Source organism: Bactrocera oleae, chromosome 3, assembly GCF_042242935.1.
Source record: "Bactrocera oleae isolate idBacOlea1 chromosome 3, idBacOlea1, whole genome shotgun sequence".
Lineage (NCBI taxonomy): Eukaryota > Metazoa > Arthropoda > Insecta > Diptera > Tephritidae > Bactrocera > Bactrocera oleae.
Window position 1 is genome coordinate 92,256,993 of NC_091537.1, and position 21,889 is coordinate 92,278,881.

General features: G+C 36.8%; 1 protein-coding gene across 1 annotated transcript in view; it reads left to right on the plus strand.

Moving 5' to 3' along the window:
- The window catches only part of DIP-epsilon (Dpr-interacting protein epsilon), a 190,659-nt gene that overhangs the window by 65,008 nt on the left and 103,762 nt on the right, over positions 1-21,889 (plus strand). The window lies entirely within an intron of this gene.

Consider the following 21,889-nt stretch of genomic DNA (forward strand, 5'->3'; position numbering starts at 1 on the left):
GTAAAAATAAATTAAATTAGCCAAACAACAGTCAGATTTTTATGACAAATGATGACAAATACAATGTCTGTGCGCGAAAAGCCAACACGACGAATAAACAGCAGTAATCACGCCAAGCGCCCAGCTGCTCCGCTCACATGCAACCATATGAGTGTGTGTGTGTGAGCCAAACTATGCGCATGCATACTAATTGGCGCAGCCAAGCAAATGTAAACAGAAACAATGGAAAAACCGGCAAAATTGACTTCTAGCCACCCGGGGGCTTTCAAGTGCGAGCATCTAGTAAACAAAACCGGGTCTGAGTGAGCTTCTAAGAACTTAATCTGCCACTCAGCTGGCTCAGTGTTTATTTGCGGCGCGAAGAGCGCAAAATATTTGCACTCAAAACAAGTCGAGATTAGCGGCTTGACATTGCTTCCTCAAGCTTGGAGCGGGTGTGCTCCCTGCAGCATGTATGTATGTGTGCATGTAAGCATGAGTGTTTGAGAGCGCGTCAACCGGCTTATGACGTATGCACCAGCCAGCCAAGGTGGCTTAATATGTAATGCACACAAAGGTGTCGATGTGAGCGTGTGCGGCTTGCATATCAATATCAACTTAAATGACGCATGACGGCTTACAAACATACGAGCATTTGTAGTTATCAATGCAGCCAATCAATGAGAGTGATTCCCCAGACCTGTGAGAGCGTGTGGAAAAGCCGGCTGCTATATACGGTTTTGTCTGGCCTAAAAATACAAGTAAATGCGGAAATTTCAGCTAATAACCACTGACATAAATAACTCGCAGTCGTGCGGTAATCAATGTAATGAATACTGTGTGTGTGTGTGTAGTTAATGCATAAAGGAAATTTCAGATATCGTAACATTTATCTAATTTAGTCTCGTTTTCTATGCATTTTTACACTGGATGTACATACTTACATATGTATATACTGGGTTTTCGAGTTTAGTAAGCTTCCGAGGTTCTTGTAATTAAAATTTTCTCGGAATTTATTTCATTTTATTTATAAATCGTTGCATGTACAACACTTAGCTTATGGTCTCTCATGTGAAATCGGCATTCCTAGTTTAGTAGAATACCTATTTCCAGATTTTGATTTCTGTAGGTTAGAATTGGAAAAGGCTAATAGATAATATGACCCACAAATCGGCAATCAATCCGGGGCGAGCATAAAAGTAAATATTGGGCACAGTTCCATTGGTAATTCAATGCTTAATGTAATGATCAAGCTATACCATACCTTTCTCATGAGAATTTGGGACCTGGAACTTTCGAGCCGGTGATTTCAACTTACATCTCACACACATTCATACGTAGCTGCTAACTAATATCCATTTGACGTTGGTTTGACACTCATTAGATATCCCTTTGACATCCTTTTGACAACTGGCATTTGCTATATATCTCTCATATGACAACTAACATCTAACATCAATTTGACAGCTGTCATCAGACATCCATTTCACAAACGTTTGACATTAGCCAACTAACATTTATTTGACATCCATTTGACAACTGCCATTTTCTATCTATTTTTCATATGACAACTAACATCTGACATCAATTTGACAGCTGTCATCCATTTGGCAACTGTTGGACATCTGCCATCTGTCAACCATTTGTCAACCGGTTAATTTAATTTCATGTCCATGACAGTTAATATCTGATAAGCATCCAATTACCAACCGTTTGATATCTGTATCCTTTGTTTATGTATTTTTCATTTGACTATTTGACAACTAAAATCTGACATCTAGAGAATGATAGCAGTCATGCTCTTCGTAAATATTACTGCAGAGAGTGAGAGACTTCAAAATTAAAATGAAATTGTTTTTCATTAAAGTAAGCCTGAACTTCAGAATTATAACACACTTCCCTAAAAAATCTGTCGATCCTACAAATTTAGTTTAAGAAATTTTAATGATAAATTGTTGGATATATTGAATTAGAAGATACTGGGAATATGCTCTGTATCCAACTAAAGCATATTAAATTCGACATATTTTTAAATTATATTTTGATAGTCTATACCTTTAATAATAATATACTGAAATTTCAAATAATTTAAAAATTTAATTGTAATTTTTTATTCCAAGATGTTTGGGATTAAAAATTGGAAATTGACAATATTACTTTTTGATTTGAATGAACTCGAAAAAACGTTAATTCTAAAACAAATTATTTTTTAAATTCTTAATTATATGCTTAAGCTTGCAATTTACCTTTATTATTTTTCAATCCGGTTTTTCCTGTTTGGGGTACATTTTTTTATTATTTTTAAATCCCGTATTTGTGATTTAAGTGTTATATCAATTATTTATTTAATGCATTATTTGCATCCCTTGTTACAGCCTTCTAAAGTGTAGCCGCTTATTTCAATCAACTCAATCAGTTTATCTTTAAACACGTTTTCCTCAAAACTACATTTTTCAAATTGGTTACAATTTTAACTCAAAAATAAATCAACAGATTGCTTTAATTTTTTATGCTGATTTGGCATATATAATATTTCCCCGTACAATGACCATTCAGTTTGGTGAGTGTATGAAAAATGTAATTTGAGGCGCCTTTTTTTAGGCGATCACACTAGGTGTGGCATTATGATGTGGAAAACTTATTTTTTTGCAAGCAAAAATTCAAATCTCCAAAAGTTAGCTAAAACTAAATTAAAAATATATTTAATATGATTGTTTGGCATTGATGCTTTTTTATGTCAATCACAATTATTTCTGAAAAACTTGAGTTATTTGGCTTTTTTTAATTCGTGAATTTATTTAATTTTATTTTTTCCTTTGAAATTTCACCGCTAATTTATGACATTTTCGATGAAATTTTTTTACAAAGCTTGGAAAAAAGTAAATATTTGTAAAGTACTCATTTAGAGATTATATATCTTGCGCAGTGCTCACGTTGCAAACACCGCAAAACCACAATTAAGTCATTAACATTGACTTTCAATTAATTTTTTTTCATCGTATAATTCTCTTTTATCAGTTATTTTGTTGATAATAAATTTCACGAATTTTTAATTTGATTTATTCACTGCGGCAAAATAGTTTTCGAAACAATTGCACACTTGTTGGCAATTGTTGTTTTTTTTCACATTGACACATCATAACAATTAAGATAACATTTTTACCAAGGGCCAATAACTGTATATATTTGCATACAAGCAAACTTACATTGTATATATATATGTATATACCTATGTATATGGTAGTTTGTATGTGTGCGCTTATTTACCCAATGCAAGCATTAAAGTACACATTAATACGAAAATAGGCAAAAAATAACCTTATTATTATTATTTTTTTTTTGTATGCATATATATTTGTATAGTTGTATATACATACATGTATGTATGTTTGCATAGTGCTCATATTTTTTGCGAATAAAGGACGTATAACGTGCGAAAAGTCTTTATACCGATTGTTGATTATTGTTGTTGCTTACAATTGTTCGGATTTCTGTATGTATGTGTGTTGTTATTCAAATTAATATAATGCTCACCTCTATATGGACGCGTAATTAGTAGTTTGCTTTTAATATGCAACATTATTTGCGATAAGCAGACTCAATTAATGAACTCGTTGCTGTATAAATGCATTTGCGTATATATGTAAATATGTATATACATATATTATTTGTTGTTTTATAGCAGTGTAGCGAGATTACAGTAAAATAATGTCTAATGTGTGGTTTAATATTTAATGAGTTTGAATGTTATTAGAAAGTATTTTTCCAATAACCCTGCAATGACAAATCAATTTTAAGGTTTTCCAAACGCTTATTTTTTACTTATTCCCCCATTATAATCTAAGTATAACCTCGTATGTTAGTTGCTAACATTTGCCTATGTGGGTTTTTTGTAAGGTGTTTTCTGCTGTTCGCAAAGTTCGAAAACGGTTTTTTTTTAAATTTTTATTAAAAATATACCAAATGTAGAAAAAAATAAGATATTTGGAATCTGGAAGCGTAGTTCTGTGGCTAATATGGATGAGCCCACATTGAAATATATACAGACTAAACCACTAAAGAAGCTATTAACATCGGCTCCACCAAAGCTATAATACCGCATGCTTGTAGCACAAAGTATAAAAAGATCTTTATCTTAATTTTGATGCTTCAGTATGTATGAAAGCTATATCTTATAGTGGGACCATATCGGTTATATTATCAAAAATCGTTGTATTGTTTTTCGAAATATTCTCCATTAAGTTCTATACACTTTTGTATGTGTTTGAACCAATTCCCGAAGCACTTTTACCACTCTTGAGGTATCTTCGAAACATGCCTTTTGAACGCATCAACCGCCTCTTCTGATGTCGAAAACGTTGGGCTCTTAATTAGGTGCCAATTATAACTATACGATGTCAATATCGATGTGTGTACAAATCGAGTTTTTGAGTGTTCAGTGCAGAGTGCAGTTGTTTTAGTCGATGTGTGAGAGCTCGCCTAGTCGTGGTGAAGAGTGATCCGTCTACGACGGTTGGTTTTCCTGATTTCTCGAAAGACAACTGGCAAACAAATGGTTGTGTACCACTCAGAATTTACTGTTCTGTATTGTTATAGTGGTATGGTTATGATATGTCTAGTTTTTCGAAAAAGACAAGCAACTATTTGCTTGGAGTGCTTCGTGCGCGAACGACTTTTGTTGGATTCGACTTATCTTGAAACACCCATACAGTCGATTGCAGTTTGGTTTCGAGTTCATACGCATAAATCCACGATTCATCACCTATCACGATGTCATAGACGGGTTTCGAAACGCCGCTAACGTATTTTTTAACATTTCCCTCGACCGAGCGCCACAAGCTCTTTTTCAAGGAATTGACAAGCTGTGAAACATACAACCAGATGCTCATGCAATATTGAATGTATTTTGGTCCCACTAATGCCTATAGTTATCTCAATCTAACGATAGGTCACATGATGAACTAGCAATATCAGTCTGAGCCCAGCATCAATAGTTTTTGGCACAGCAATTGATTTTGGACGATCTTCACGAAATTCGCCTTGGAGTGATCTACGATCCGATTAAATTCATCATACTATCGACAGACACTAGTCCTTAACGGAGATTCATTGCCAAAAATTGCATTAAATTTATCGAGGCACTATTCCTAAGTTAATCCACACCAAAAGTTGTCAAAAATTATCGCGCGAAAATGTTTGAGTTTTAATCCATTTACGGACCGAGATGAATATTTTAAGTTACTGTAAACAACAAAATAGCGCTCGTATGTCATAACGATCTGAACGTTATTTTTAATGGAAAATACTATAAAAATTTACAAAAAATATATTTCCCTTAATTTCAGAAGCTGATTTAAATAGTATCCTCAAATGGAATTATCGATTATTTGAAATAGGGTTCTTCGTATTGAAGATCAATATATTTTTCTATACCAACCGATGCTGAGCTTTGAATACGCTTAGAATGATTGTTTTCTTCCAGTTCTCAGTAACTCGGTGGTATCTAATATCTGATCTGTAATATAATTATCCATCAAATCACAGTTCAAACAATATCAACGCTCTTAAAGCTGTAATTAGCAAATTTTTAGAATTTCCAAAAACTTTTGCTTTTCGAAGTGTATATGCATGTAGCAACCTGCGCTTTTGTGTCACTCCTTCAAATACTTAGCATTACCAATTAGCAACTTTTCAGGGTTAAACCAAGTAATTTCTAAACAACACGTCTTTCCAACAAAAAAATTGAGTTTCGAAAAAATATTACCATCTTCCGGCTCAACTTTTCACAAGCAAAGTAAGCATTTCTCCTGAGTAACTGCAGCCGTCGTGTCACACTCCACCGCCATCGGCGTCGCTGCAATTTCGTGGAACTTTTTGCAAATGACAAAATTTCCACATTGAGTTCCCACGAAATTCGCAAAAACGCAACTCGTCTCGCCTCTGCTTACGCCGCTTTGTAATTATGAAATGTTTACAATTTCCTTCCGTTGCCGCTCGCGCGTCGTCTACCGCCGCCGTAACCGAAATTATTTCATTGCATTGGTTACTTGCAACAGTGTGGCAGCGCCAGTGCGGTGCCTGGGCGTGCGGCACATATGAAAGTTCTGACGTCACTGCTGCTTTTAACGGCTGTTGTTGCCGTAGCTCGTCTTGTATGCTGCTTGTGCGCACAAAATTATGCTACGCTAAATGCAGACAAAGCAATAAATAATAATAACACTAAATATGATGTGAAGCGAGGAGCAGTGCGTCGCTGCGGCAATGTAAGTGTGTTTGCATGTGTGTTGGCAGCTATCGCCGCACTTTGGAGGTAATGACTGGAAATTACGTATACGACAAGTAGCACATATCAGTGCATATCGGCGACGATGACACAGCGCGCCTGAGTACTGAGTCCTTGGCGACAGTAACAATAACAAAAGCAACAAGAACCATTGCAATTCGTTCATTCATTTATTGCTCGCATGCAAATTGCAAATGTAAATGTAAATGCCAATGTAATTGCAAATGGGCTTATGCATATGAGTGTCTATGTGTGTGGGTATGTGTATGTGCGTGGGTGTTTTATGTGTACGTCCGTGTCTATGAAAGTGAACGCGAATGAGAATTTATTCCAATATAAATGTGCGCTGTGCTGTATTTACTGTTATTGTTGTTATTTACATGTACCGTTATATATGCTTGACTATTTGTCTGTGCATTTGTTTGTGCTCTGTGCACTTTGGCGGTCTGATTTATGCCTTTCAATATGCTCGAGCGCCATAAACTGCAACAGCGAGGCAAGCGAAAGTGCTGCATCATGACGCAGATACTAGTACCGTTAAAGTAAAAGCAGTTATGATATATAAGTGCAATACAGTGCGAGCACAGTGCGCATCATCTGCTTAAACACATTTGATTCAAAAATAAGAAAAAACGTCAACTTCGGCTGTACTCAAGCTATTATACCCTTGACAGGTGTGATGATCTTTACTTTGGTCTGATCTGAACAATATGTGTAGAGAGCATTGTCTGGTATAATAATCTGTGGCAAAATTTGTGAACATACGTTGTCAACTAAAAAAGTTTCCCGTACAAAAACTTGATTTGGAACAGTCAGTTTGTATGGCAGCTATATGCTATATTTGTCCGATCTGAAAAATATGAGAGGAGATTATACCGTTTTATTAGAAAATAATTTATGCCAAATTTCATGCATACCAGAACTTGATTTCTATCATTCAGTTTGTATGGCAGCTATATGCTATAGTAGCTTGATAGCACCGGTTCTGAAACTTGAGCAGCTTCTTAAAGAGAAAAGGATATGTGCCAAATTTTAGATCGATAACTCAGAAACTGAGGAATTTGTTCTCGTATTTAGAGCAGACACCGCTTACGGCTAAATCAACTCAGCTCATCAAGCTGATCGTTTATTTATATATTTAGTAGAGTCTCTTTATGGGTGTTACAAACTCAATAGAGGGATATGCAAAGGAAAATAATGTGGCTCGAATTAATCCTTTATGCATACGAAGAAGCAGGAGCGAAATATGAAATAGACTTAAGGATTCTATCAAATATTTCTTATTGAAATAATATCAAATAGTTCGCTAAAAGCGCTATAGGCAAATTTGTGGTAGCAAAATTCTTTTCAGAATACTTTTTGTAAAGACGGTGTTTGATTTTGACTTGATCGAATATAACAACAGGTCCTTTTTGCTACCGTAGAACCGTCTGCCGTGTGAAAACATCACCCACAGTATGCTTGTGCTTACGCTAAGATCCTACAGTGTACGAAATGTGTTGTCTGCTTAAGAGTCATCCGAGCTCCCACTCATATTCGTTTATATTGTTCCATATTTGTTGCTTTATTTCTGCTATCTGCATTGTTGTTGTTGCTGCTGCGCTTATGCTTACATGTGTAATAAGTACACTTATTCATTCATTTGCTTGCGTTCTTATGGAATTTCTGAGCATCAGCACAATTTGCCAGGACATATTAATATAATTTATTTAACGGAGCGGGGTACAGGAGCAGTTGGGCCGTGATAACTAAATGCAGACTCACAGCCAAGCAAGGCTTGCTTTTCATGTGCATTTGCATATTAATGGCTGTCTACTGATATATTTATATGAATGGCAATAAGTAGCTGCTTGTGAAAGATTTTTTTTTGATTTTATGGAAATAATAAGATAAAAAGTATTTTATGAAAATAAGCAGCTAAAATGTTGCTTTTTTATATTTTGTATGCTCTTTAGACATAATTAAAATATACACATTCGTATTTGTAAATTTTTCGCTAAAATTTGGTTATTCTAATGCGACTTCAGAATAAGAAACAAATCTATTCACCGAATTGAAATCATTTTGCTTAACTTTTTAATGTAGCATAATTAAGGAATGAGACGTATAGCGTTTTGTAAGTTATAGAAAAACTAATTTTAGAAAATATTTGAGTAGGAGATATATTTTTAACCCATATTTGACAAAGAAACCAATTTAAGTGACCATCTTTAAAATTTCTTCAAGTTCCAAAGAGTAAAGTTCAAGTTCCTTCAAATTATTTATATCTTCTCAGTCTTTCGTTCGGCCTTTTCAAAAAACTCCAGACGCTTAAAACATAAATTATATTTCAAAATGTACGGTATTTGGCACATTCCTTCTAAGAAAATATATTTTTTTTCCAATAAGTAATTTATCTTTCGATATTATTTCTTCAAATTAACTAAGTAAGCGACGTTTACGAAGCTATTGGGGTTTCAGGCATCCGTTCGAAATCGATTTCGTTTTCTCAGAACCACCTTAGAATAATTTTTCCAATTCGGTAGCTCTCATGTGTGACAAATGCCTCAATGGCAATGACACTCCAACTTGTTGTTCGAACAAACTGTTACACAGGTAGTTAGAATTATGACATTAATTAACATGTTCTGATCTATAAATAGCCACTTTTAGGTCACATCTCCCTAATATTTGCCAAAGCGTTCCTTTCAGTGGAGGAGATAACCTACCAGACTCTTTAATGTCATTAAAACTACTTTTGCTCTTTTTCTTGGAAATTTTAAATCGATTAAGAAAACATTAAACAACCAAGTTTTTAATGCTAGGTTGGTCGTCTCTCAAATTACAATCCTTAAAGGCGCGCAAACAAAACCAACTTTTTTACAAGTACTTGAGTGACACTAAGTTTTCAGTAAAGGTCGAGAAATCATCGAAATGTTGCCCCAAATAAGGCGTCCATCCCAGTTAAAGAAACAATACTTAAAAATCGTCGTGCTGTCATCAGAGAGATGGCAGAATATCTCGTTATCTCTTTTGGATGATTTCTCTAATGATTTCGGTATAAAGCGTGTCAATGCTACTCTCGTCCAAATAGTCTTAAAACTTTTGCAAAAACGACATCGAGTAGGGCAAAAGAGATGCCAGACAACGTAGATGAGGACCTTACATTCAAGTGTATCTTACATGCAAAAGCATCATTACTGCAGACGAGACATGGTTTATAAATACAACGTCCAAACTATCCAAACTGTCTAACGAATGAAGCTCCAAAATTGAGCTGAAGCCGAAAAACCAAAATTCGCTGAAGACATAGTGGTTTAAATTGGGCAGATGATGGTAAAATATTTTATTAAAATACGAGAAGATGTAGTTTTTGTAGAAAGTTCGGGTAAAATTTTATTGGATGTTAACATATATGATATATGACTTAAACCGAATATGATTTTTTTTTGTTCTGTAAGCTGAATTTTGCAATTTTATTTAAATGTCAACCACAATTTGAGTTCAAAAACTGATTGATCTAACGGATTTTCCATGTTAATGTCCCCAAACATTTTGAAAGATTATATAGCATTTCAGTTAGAATCGACTACAACATATGACATATGTATATTAAATGTATTTTCTAAAAATGCTTCTAAAGACTTCTCCTGCTACTTTACAGTTTTACAACTGCCTTACTTTCGCAAACATTCATCATTTTCTAACAGTTTGCAGAAGCAACTAGGCACTCAATTCAAATATTTAAAGTTGGAAGAATTACAGCATTATATTTACCAACAAAAAATAACTGTTAGCGTTTTTTATACCGGAAGATAGCTGCCGCCTGCATGTGAAAATTTTATTTATGAAATTTCAAAATCTTTTGAATGAGTGATTCCTGTGTGTTGACATTCAACAAGCTGGAGCTTCCAGCCAAGCATGCTGGCGTTCCACTACCTCACTTTACATATCTCAAAAATACTGACTACATATTCGGCACACACACAAAGACAGTTAGCAGCGCTGACTTACTACTGCCACAAATGCAAATGCATGTACTTATGTGTGTGTGTGTGTTTGGCTAGTCAAATATGAAAATGATGTTGTCAACAAGTTTGTTATCCAGATTGCTGTCATGCTGTTTGTTATGCACATTGTTATTGTTGTATTTGTACTTATTTCTATTTATGCTGAGCTATCCCTGATGTACGACTGTATACCATATATGTATGTGTTGCTAACTGTTTTAGCACTCACTTGTCGGTTGTTGCTTGTCGATGTTGTAGTTGTAGTTCTTACTATTTCCTCTTCTTTCACCCCGCTCGGTTCCGTAATGTTATTGTATAAATTATGACATTTGTTGCGCTGCGCTTGGCTTTGGCTTCAGTTTTAGCCTCAGCGCCCACACAAACATCTAACGGGAGCTGCAGAGAAACGCACACAGCCACTCATCCCCTTTCAACTGTTGCTCCGTATGCAATGTGCTGTCAAGCAAGCGTGGCAGAGACTTGATGCTGTGAGTGCGGATTTTACTGACAGCTGCTGCCTGCTCGCCTGTCTCTTTGTCAGTCTACGCGGCACACCGCTCTTCTTTACCCCTTCTCTGGCTCCGCTGCCTGTTGATTTAGCTATTTGCTTAAGTGTAGGGGCTTTTGTAGATGTGAAGATTTGTATATTTGCATTAAATTATATTCTGCACAAACCTTACTCTTCGCACTACTTTACAAGTCCTACCATCTGCTTCGTGCTGTCAGTTTTTTGCTCTACATTTACACTTGGCCATATTTTGCTATCCTTTGCTGTTTCGAACCATTCTCAGTCCTTGAAAAAAAATTGGACAGTCTCTTGACACTTGAACACATTTGAGTTGTCAGAAAGCTGTCAGAGACCCATCATAATGACATAATTGCTGTGAACTATTATACTTTATTTACTCTTTATAAATGAAACATGGGATGACATGATTTGAGTGCAATTTTCTACGGTTTTATAAAATTAAATTTTATTCAATTTAAATCTGTGTCAGATTGTGCTATCAAGAGTCGATATTCAAGAGTTTCGCCTTATCTTTATTATTTATGACACAAAAAGCATCGCTTATATAAGTTTGAAACCCTTTGGTATTAATCTATCTAGCCAAAGAAGAGACCAAGTCGGAGTATAAGAGCTAATGGGTGATTCACATATAACTTTTGCTTCCGACATTTGCTTTGAACTTTTGTATGAGTTCGTTTACCTAATGGCAAAGTAAAGCAAAGCGAAGCAGAATGTTTGGCAAATATCTTCTTTTTGGCAAGCGACAGTCGTCATTTTTATTTGAACGAGAGCACGAAAGGCAAAACGTTCACTCTGACATACCCTTTGCTTTATATACTTCGTTGTTACAGTATGGACTTCATACCGATTATTTTGAATTATGGGGTCGCCAAACCAAGCTGTGGCGGCCTTTTCACTGCCTACATACCTGCGAGGGAGTTGTGAGTGAGTAAAAGCCGTTAGAGGAGCGAGGTAGTGAGCTTTTTTGCATATGGGTCAAAGCTTGGAGGGAAGGTTAGTAGAAGAGTATATTGCCAGGAACTCTCTATCAACTTCAGATTGAGACTGCCTGACTAAAGTTAAAGCCGAGGTTGCAGAAATTGAGCTAGTGATGGATCTACTGTTTTGGAGTGCAGCCTTCCTCAGAGAAGTGACTCCGATAGTAGGGCGGGGATACTAGTCTTAAGCTCACTAATCATGCGTGCAAGGCTGGTTAAGCAATGCGTAACCCCGTTATCAATGACATCAGGTCATTTTTTGATAAGACTGGTTTGGATGCTATGCTACAGCGGAATCGCAGGTAACTATAAAGCTAACGAGCTGGCTAGAAAAAGCAGCCCAGCCGCGCTATCAATAGATTGGGAACGGGTTGACTTTCCTTCGGTGTTCTACTACAGGATAGCTGATGGATTCTTGCACTGTCGCAGGAACCTTTTAGCACTTGTGGCGGTAACATAAGAGGCCATTGTCCTATCGAATTTTTCAATTTTTGTGACTTCACAAAGGACTGCATATACAATAGTAGTCATCGAATCGAACCTAACCTGTTAAAGTATGAATTGTCAAGGTAAGAGAGAAAGTTGTGCACGAATCGGCGATACTTTTATCTATATTGTTGGCAAAATGCACTTATGCCGCTGGTTTTTCACAAGCTAAGCTCTAAGTTCTATCTTTTAAATGATGGCCAAGGGAGCAATCTTGATAATTTTTCCAACTGGAATTTTAAATTGAGATACAAAAGATTTTCGGAAGGATTGCCTCACCTCTCTAACTGTTATCGAATTTAAAAATGTTACTGATCGATAAGGCTCATATTCCGAAGAAGACGACCATATAAGTTTCGCTCTCTTCGCTTAAACAGCTGAACCGTTTAGCTTAGGCCTGAAAAATTGCGTGTTAACTGCCTATTATTGGAAAATGAGAAATACGGCCCTTAGTTGTTCTCAACTCCATGTAAAATCAATATAAACCATTTTTATATTTGGTGACAAGAGCAGAAGTTGCATTCGCTTTTGTTTTGTGCTCAGTGACTTGCAGTATATAGCCAAACCTTATAGCATCAGAGAGGATATTGCTTTTCTAGTAGCGAGCTTGACTGAATGCTACTATAACGGTAAATCCTCACCTAAAAAGTACTGCAAAACTGATATATGGCAGGTTCTCTTAGATCCTTTGTGTTCCTGTGAGGAAGTCCAATATGTGAAGTTTCTTATAATCCGGCAACCATCAACAACAGGTGTTTCTTGTAGAAATGGTAATAAAGTTTAGAGTGAACTCTCTCTTTACCTTTCTACAAAAGCCCTACTAAATTTTGTAACTCTGTATACTTATATATGTATATGTTTGTACGAATATAGAGTAATGCAATGTCGAAGGTTATGACAAGTTCTTTACAGAGAAGTAGTAGGTAATTTTGGCAAAAAAGAACGGATTCTTAGAATCCGTGCCGAACGGAAATTAAAGCGTCATTCACCTTGCAGTTGCTTAATAACAAAATTCAAGGCATATGTATATAAATAAGTATGTATATAGTGAAGTGTGGAAAACCATAATTTGAAAAAAATATCAGAGAAATGTGATTTATTCTTTTTCACCTAAAATTGTAGCACCGCAACTCGTCTGGCGCATGTCACATGCGAGCGTTGTCAACCGTCATGACAGCTGTCAAAAGTATATGTGGCGACCCACACACAGACACCTACAAACGCTCGATGACACTTATTCGTAATAACAAAATCATAACAGTTCACACCTAGGCACATTCTGTTGTTGTTGTTGTCGTTGGTGAAACACCGGTGATTTCGCTCCATAAAATTGTGGTTGTGCGCCTGGCATCTGCAGCCGAATTTCCGGAACTGTGCGCATCCGTTGAGGTGTTAAATTTGACAGGCATTGTTGACATTTGCGAAATTGTAATTTTGTTATAAACTTTATGTTTGTGTGTGTGTGTATGGTGTTGCCATGTGTGCGGGCCAACAGCAAAAATAAGAAATAACAACAAAACAGGAGCACGTTGTCACACAAAGCGGCATTTGTAACATATTTATGTGCATACATAAATAATAAATAATCAATGACCTATGTTCTTATGCGCTGTTATGTTGCTCAGCATGCCGTAGCCGCTGTTGCCGATGTTGCTGCTGTTTTTGTTGCCTTTTGTAATGTGATAATAAGCGGCTGTACGATTTAAGTACCCACGATGGCATTTGTGGCCGCGCTGACATTAATATCGTCAGCACATAACGGCACATAATAACACATCACATAACAAGATGAACACATAATGAGATATGCACGTATTTTATATGTATGTATGTATGAGTACTTTGTGTGGCTGCTGTGAAAAAATGCTTTTGTAGTGCAACAAAAACTGTTTTAACAAGTTGCCTGTCATTACACTTGTTTTCACTAGCTTATTATAAGTCCCAACGCTTTTCAGTTGGTGCCACAAATAAAAGCACATACGCCGCATTAGGGTGGGCCGACTTTTTGGGAAGTGCTTGAGGTGGTTCAAGCTTTAAGTATATTTCGAGAACTTCGAAAAGCGAAAATATGGATAACACAGTAAAACTGAAATGCTGCTTTGAGAATTGGAAGTCGCAGTTACTAGAAACTAGGACCTTCTTTGAGAAGTTGGTATGTATTCAAAGTCATTTAAGAATGCAGAAAGCATTTTTCATCTACTGGACTCCAATATGTTTCAAGTTTAATGATTAACAAAAAAAAAACGTTCACTTTCCTGCACAAATACAAAAAATTATGTACAAGTTTGTATTACAGCTGTAGTGATCTTAAGTAAACGCATGTAAAATTTCTTCAAGATATCTCGTCAAATGAAAAGTTTTCCATACAAGTACTTTATTCCGATCGTTCAGTTTGTATGGCAGACATATGCTATAGTAATCTTATCTTAATAATTCCTTCAGAGACTTCGGCATTGCTTTAGGCAATAGCCTATGCAAAATTTCGTGAAAATATCGCGTCAAATGAAAAAGTTTTCCTTACAAGTACAAAATAGTTTTTTTAGTCCGGGTCAAATTTGATCATATCGATATATAAGAACATCAAACTTACAAAATCGGGAAACTAAGTCCGTGACGTTTTCATTCAAATATTCAGATACACCCTAATGAATATTGCTCCACCTTCATTTTTTCAAAAGTATTTATGTATGTATGCTTATACAAGTATATGTAGATGTTTACAATAATGTATTAATTTATTTTTATTAACGTTGTTTAATCGTTTTATTGCACTTTTGGTTTCATTTCAGGTATGTACTCATTCCGGCAGCAATCCATTTAAATTCACACACACACATACACACACCTACAAATATACTTATATATACGTGAAACACACATGCGAACGCCAGGACACTTCAGTAAGTAGCAAAGTGTATAAATAAATCGCATTTAAAAACAAATAAATACATGTGTGTCTGTGTGGGTACACCACGTCGTTATCCCGGCGCATTAAGTATTTTAATTGCATTCAATGGCAACTTCAAGTGCTGCCTGATTGTTGAAAAAGTAATTAACATTACTTTCCACCGAATTTGTCATTCGACTCACGCTTCGCTTCTCACAACGTAATTTATTTCAATCCTTATTGGCGCTGACGATTTATTATAAATCTGTGGAAAATTAATTGTTTTAAAAGATTATTAATTTCGTCGTTTCAGTGAAGCAGGAAGGTGTTTTGCTGAAATATTGAAAAATAAATATTCTTTTAACACAAGAGAGTACATAAATATGTTATAATAAGGGGCCCATTTTGTATAAGATTTTCGTGCACCGTTTAAAGATCGCTTGTTACAATATGTTAGATGGACATTATCGACATACCAGTTGAAAAAATTTGATCCGAACTGACAAACGAACCAAAATTTCACTTATTTTAATATAAATCTTTATTAACGCAGTCAAAGTAGGCTCCTGAGCCAATACAAGCATGCCAATATACTTGTTGTGAGCCCGGCGCTTGGATCGGCTGGACTGGGCTTTAGTAACTTCAATAATTTCAGCGAATTTTGGTTTTTTCGGTTTCAGCTCAGGTTGTCAAGCAAAATATTCTGGTTTCTTGGTATGAATCTAACAAATTTTGAAAAAAAAATTTTAGTGCTTTAAAAAGCATTCAGCTAAGAGCTGATGAACTGTACCACCGTTACACTGGCAGTTTAAATATTTTAAAGCTCCTCGAAAGCTCAAAGCTCCGACCTCCGACTATAAAGCGAAATATAGAAGTGAAATATTTTTTCTGAGCTTATTTTGGTAATCTTTCACGAAATTAATTTTTGAAAGCTATTTGGATGGAACTGTTTTCCTTCATTATATAACTGTATTGCTGATTATACGGCATTGAACAGAAATGCCACGCACTGAATCTTAGATTATAGGGTCTTGAGACTTCTGCTCTTCAATAAATGTTTTTCTTGAAATTACAGTCGATAAAGAAGTGTCAATATAACAATTTTTTTACACGTTGTATAATATTCTTTGAGTACTACAGTTCGATCCATCAAGAACCCTTAGATGCTTTCTATGTATTCTAAAAAATCCCTTCAACTACCTTTTACATATTCCATTGACGAGAAACTGAATCACTCATAATATATCATCCCCTCCTTCCACACACTTTCCACAACCTATGTAACCTCTTTTACGCTGCCTGTTGGGCTCTTCTGCAATATCTCACTCCCAATTTACCTGCGTAATCTATGTCATCTTTTTCATGTTGATGGCTCTTAAATTATCATTATCTCCGCTATCGTCAAACGTTTTTTACTCAAATTATCTAGGAAATCGTTGTTGTCTCACTTCAGCGTGCGCAACGATTATAATCTCATTAACCACTTTAAATCCACTCATCGCCGTAATGAGCCAACCGAAAATTTGAATCAACTATAAATAGCATAAATCAATGGAATTGATTTTTCTCTCAACGAAAATTAGCAACAACAATGCAGGAACACACAATAGCGTCTGCATAGTTTCCCTCAGTTAACTACTTTTTGCCCAAAATACAGTTATCCAATATCGCTGACGCTGTATGCTGCTTAACAAGCCAGACGGTTATGCCTAATGGGTTGTTGTTGTTAATGTTGTTGCCACACCCAACCGCTCGTTGTTGACATTTAAGTTTTTTGCACCGTCTTTCTGCGCACTACACCACCGCCGGGTCCACTCATTGGCATTGTTTTTGCAGTTCTTGTTTCTCTAACGAGTATTTGTTGTGACGCGGAGCAAATGAAGCGTTTAGTAGTTGAAGCGTGAAACTTCACCCTGCCTGACGCTTCTACGAAGAAGCTTTTACTAACGCTACTTACCATCCTGCCACCCACTTATCTTCTTTTGTTGTTTAATGCTAACGCTTTTGTTGTTGTAATGTCTGTTTTTGTTCGCCACCGTGTTTGGCTGGCTGCACGCTGAAATTCGTAAGCTTGCTTTGTGTCTGTCTGTCTGGCTGGTTGGCTGGCTGACTGTCTGGTTATTAGTGGCTACACTCTCCTTAGTGGTCCCTTGACGATAGTTCTTAGTGCTATTGCGGCTTGTCGTTGTTGTTATAGTTGTACTTCGCTTAGTTGTTTCTGCGTAAATTGTTTCTTCACTTCTTCTTACAGTACTCGTACCGCTTTCTTCCTGTTTTCTTCACGCTGTACACTTCGCTGAACTTCGTCTCGTTCTGCTGTTGTTGTTGCTGCCGCCAGTTTTTGTTGTTGCGCTGGCACATTCATTTGGTATTTTCGCAGACAAAGTTTGCCGTGCAGTGCAACAGTTGTGCTGGCTGTCAGTCTTCATTATTAGTTTGGTGTTTCGTGGTTTTGTTGCGTTTTGATGCGCCGGGTCCTTGCTTGGTCTCGACACCGATTTTAAAGTCTACTAAAAACATTTAATTTAGTTAACACAATGTAAAAAGAAAACATCCCTGCTGAATTCCATATTAGCTGCATTGTGCTCCCTGATGTGCTTAGTGGTGAATTTGGTGTTTTCTGCGGTGCTTGAAAGCTTGTGAGCTTGATTTGGCGGTTGAGTTTTGTGGCTGCCATTTCTGGTTGTATTGCAAACTTTTTCGATTGTGGTTTAATTGAATTTGTTATTAGTTTAATATTTAAGCAAACTGTAGGAAACTAAAACGATAACACTTGCTTCAAGAACTTATTGGAATTGAACTTTCTGCGAAAGTGAAAGTTGTGCTTTTAAAGAAAAAAGTAAGTGCAAATGCATTTAACTCTTTAAGAACAATGTTTTATGCCAGAAATAATCTAAAAAAAATAAAAAACGTTAACAATTGCACCGAGGCTATAATACACTACACAAATAAAAAGTTTTCATACAAGACCTTGATTTTGATCGGGTAGTTTGTATCTGAAATATACGCTAAAGTGGTCTGATCTGAAAATTATATTCGTACTATAGTGATTTGATTTTAACAATATATTCATATTTTGTATCGTTCTTTTAAAAAAAAGTTCATGCTATGCCTAAACCTTTCGAATACACCTAAACCTTGAGGGTTCGTGACACCCTTTTACGCTTTCGCAGAAGGAACTCCATGAAACTCTCTTGGTCATCTTTATTTCCGACTTGTATATAGCAAGTCCTGTCTTATACGGCGCCCAGTCGCCGCTGGAAGCTTTTGCGGGCATTATTGAACAGTCTTTTCTTTGAAGATCTGATATCTTTTATGCATTCTCAAAGGACACGAGCTTTCAAGAGAGATTCTGCACGCTGCACTGAAGAACTCGACATACTCATCAATAGCAGTGCTGTGACGTTGGTAAGCGACAATCAGATTTTAGCTTTTTCGCTGCCGTCATTTGTTTTTTTTTTCTGGAACCCTTAGCAATTGCCGGGGCATACCTGCGTTAGTACATTGCCTTTACCGGAAGACGGTTCCATCTTTCCTGGTCATGGCTGCCCGCCGGAGTCTTCATCTGTATTCCAAGATATCTATTCCGATTTCCACCCATGTCCTTTTTTGTATGGTTTGTTTCCATGCTATAAAAAATACTCAGAGCCGTTATCCATCTCCCGGAAAGTGGTAGCTTTGCATGGTTTCAATGTTATTTCAGTGACGAGGCCAAGGTGAGGGTTGACGCACGCTCTTATGAGGCAGTGCGTTCAGAGCCGACCAGCGCAAGGAAGGAGTCATCTCAACTTAATGATTGCGGGAGGCCTGCCAGAGTTTTAACGGGACGCAGGCAGCCTTGGCATTAACCACCAGCCATTTCTGCAGAGTGTCAACCCTACATACTAAGGTGTAATTTGAATAATCCATGTGGGTCAGAGTTCAATGGTGCGTAGGCGTTCCACAAGGCCGAGAAAGCCGCAGTTCATTTGGCATTACATAAGATGCACCGCGCAGAGGCGAATCTGCTTCACATCCCAAAGTCGATGTTACTGCTGATAAAATTTTCAGATGCTTCTTTTAAATTGAAATCGTTCCATAATACCTTTTATTATATTTTTGGTATGGTGATGCGGCATGACATGCTAAGTCAAGAATTGAATATAAGAGTCAACCATATGCCGCTCTCCAGCATAGATTATCAAAATTAGTTTATTGCCAGATGTTCCAATCTACTTGTAGAGTCATATTTTTCCTTGGTCTGAAACTAACACTTACTGATCTTTTCCAAAAATTTCGGACATCAGTCTGGGCATTGCACTATTAACTTCGTGCAAATATAAGATCTCCATTCTTACGCCAAAATTGTCTCTAGTATAAGGATGCAGACACAGCAGTTTATGAGTTGCTTGCTTTCTACATTAAATCTTGTTATTTTTTTTTTAACTACAAATTGGCGACTCCAAGTGCCTGCCAGCGCTACTTAGCTAAAAATGCTTATTTTTTTTCATAATCATTACTTATTTTCTTGCTGCTTATTATACGCGACTTCACTAAATTTTCATGCTTGAAAGTGCACAACAGACTCGACAAAAGCAGCAGCAAAACAAATTTACTCGCACACACCTGCTTTTCCCAGCTATCTAGCTAGTTATAGACTTTTTCCAACAGCCATAAAAATATACTCACAAAAAAAGAAAGCGAAATAAGCAAATGCACTCAAAATAAGAAGTGGTTGGAGAAGTGGGGAGAGTCAAGTGTGCAAAAGCGAAAATAGAGTGGAGAGAAGTGGCTGTGCGTTTGGGCGAAAGCGCTGCTGCAATTGCATTAGAAGACTACAGCATATGCAGAATTGATGCAGCTAGACGCTTCACGGTTGACTTGCGCCGGTGCAGCAGCTCCATGATAGTTGCTACGCATATGTATGGCGGCGTAAGGATAAGTTTAGCTACGTAAGCTATGAGTATTAGGGTTGTCTTAAAATGTGGCAAAAACTGTCTACATCAGTTTTCTAGAATATCAAATCTTATCTCGATATTACTGGAGCAGAAGATATGTTATCTAAAACTCGTTACGATTGTTTGCTGAGACTGTGAGAAATCATTTCTTTGTTTGTGAGCATAACTGTAATGCTAATAATTGTGAAGTGAGTTTGTGCGTTTATACAGGGAACTCTGAATATTAAAATGTAATCGTTCCTCATCCAAAGTGGTTGAATATAAATTACTTACTGAAGAGTTTGTAACCTTCGACGAAGTGTGCGTTCTTTCCGAACCACCGAAGCTAAATGGAAGCATTGGATTTGGTGTGAGAGAATACATGGGTCTCTCACAGAAAAATTGGTTTTATTGGATGTGGAAATATACAGAACTCAATATATTATATAATGATCGAATATCTTATAAATTCGTCTTTGTTCTATTGAATTTCGAAGATCTAGGCCGCTTTTGAATTACCTTTGTAGACTGAAAGCGAAGATTTGGAATGACAGAAGAGGTCAGCATTGAAGCAAAGGTCCACTTTTAAGGCTTTCGGCAGTCTTAAGTCATAAAATTTGGATGAAAGCCTGTATATATAATTCTAACCTCTTTTCGAAAACAGAAAATTTTGGGTCGAAGATTTGCGATTTTTTAAAAAGTTCTTAGATTTATCACACTGCCTGGCTGCAAAATTCAAAATATATAAATACATATCTATGAATTTGGAGCTGTTGACACTTTCGAAGTCTACTACAACTTGCTACTCGACGGCATGTCTCGGTGCCGTCGTTGGCCATGCCCCCCTCCGCTTGTCAATGCTCATTTTTTCCACAGCTGATGTCATTTCTCTCTTTCTTGGCGCACATCGCCCGTCTTGTGTATGAATATTGTATGTTTGTATATTTGTTGCACACATAAATTGTCACTGCCATCAGTCCATGGTATCTTACACGCTATATATATGCGAGACATTAAAAAAATTGCCCTGCAACCGGGAAAGTGACGTGACTTGAGTGTATTGTCATGGCATCGCAGGCAGCGCAGCGCGTTGAATTGGCGCAATAACGGCAGCAGTGGCAGCAACATCATTTGTTTGCTTGTCGGCGACGATGAAAGACATCGCAAGACTGAAAGGGTCACACACCAAGCACAACACGCACACACCGACACGCGCACATTTCTGTAGTGTGTGTGTTCATGTGTGGCGTGGACTCGCTGTGCAGGTTGTAAGTGCAACAAATGTAGCGTGCAGTGAGTTCAGCGTAGCGAGCGACAGAGATGGATCTTGCAGGCGATTATCGACATGGCTTACAGATGATGGTCTCCTTACATGCACACACACACATGCATGCAGAGAATGCCTGCAATTGCACGAAATAAGCTTGCTGAATGAACACAGAACACACACACACATAAGCATTTAAGCATATAAGAGACTTAAAGTAGTTTGTGTGTAAGCAAGAGTCTCAGTTGTTTAATGTCACCACATCACGTAGACAGTTTATATTGCAACAAACATGCACACGCAAACATAGTTATTTTCACAGTCTCAAATGTAAGTTCTAATTAGCTGCTCTATCGATTGGTACGCAAGCGATTTTCGGTTAGGATTAACTAAACAAATAGTTAAATATGAAAAGAGATTTCGCCGAGGTCAGCAATTGTGGTGCTTTACCGCTCCGGTTTGCTTACAAAATAAATGTGCTTAAACTAAGCATTAATTGCCTTTTAGTATTTTGAAAGTACTGATAGTAGCCAGACCAATTTTTTACCGCCAGCTACTTTTAAATCGACGAGTTTT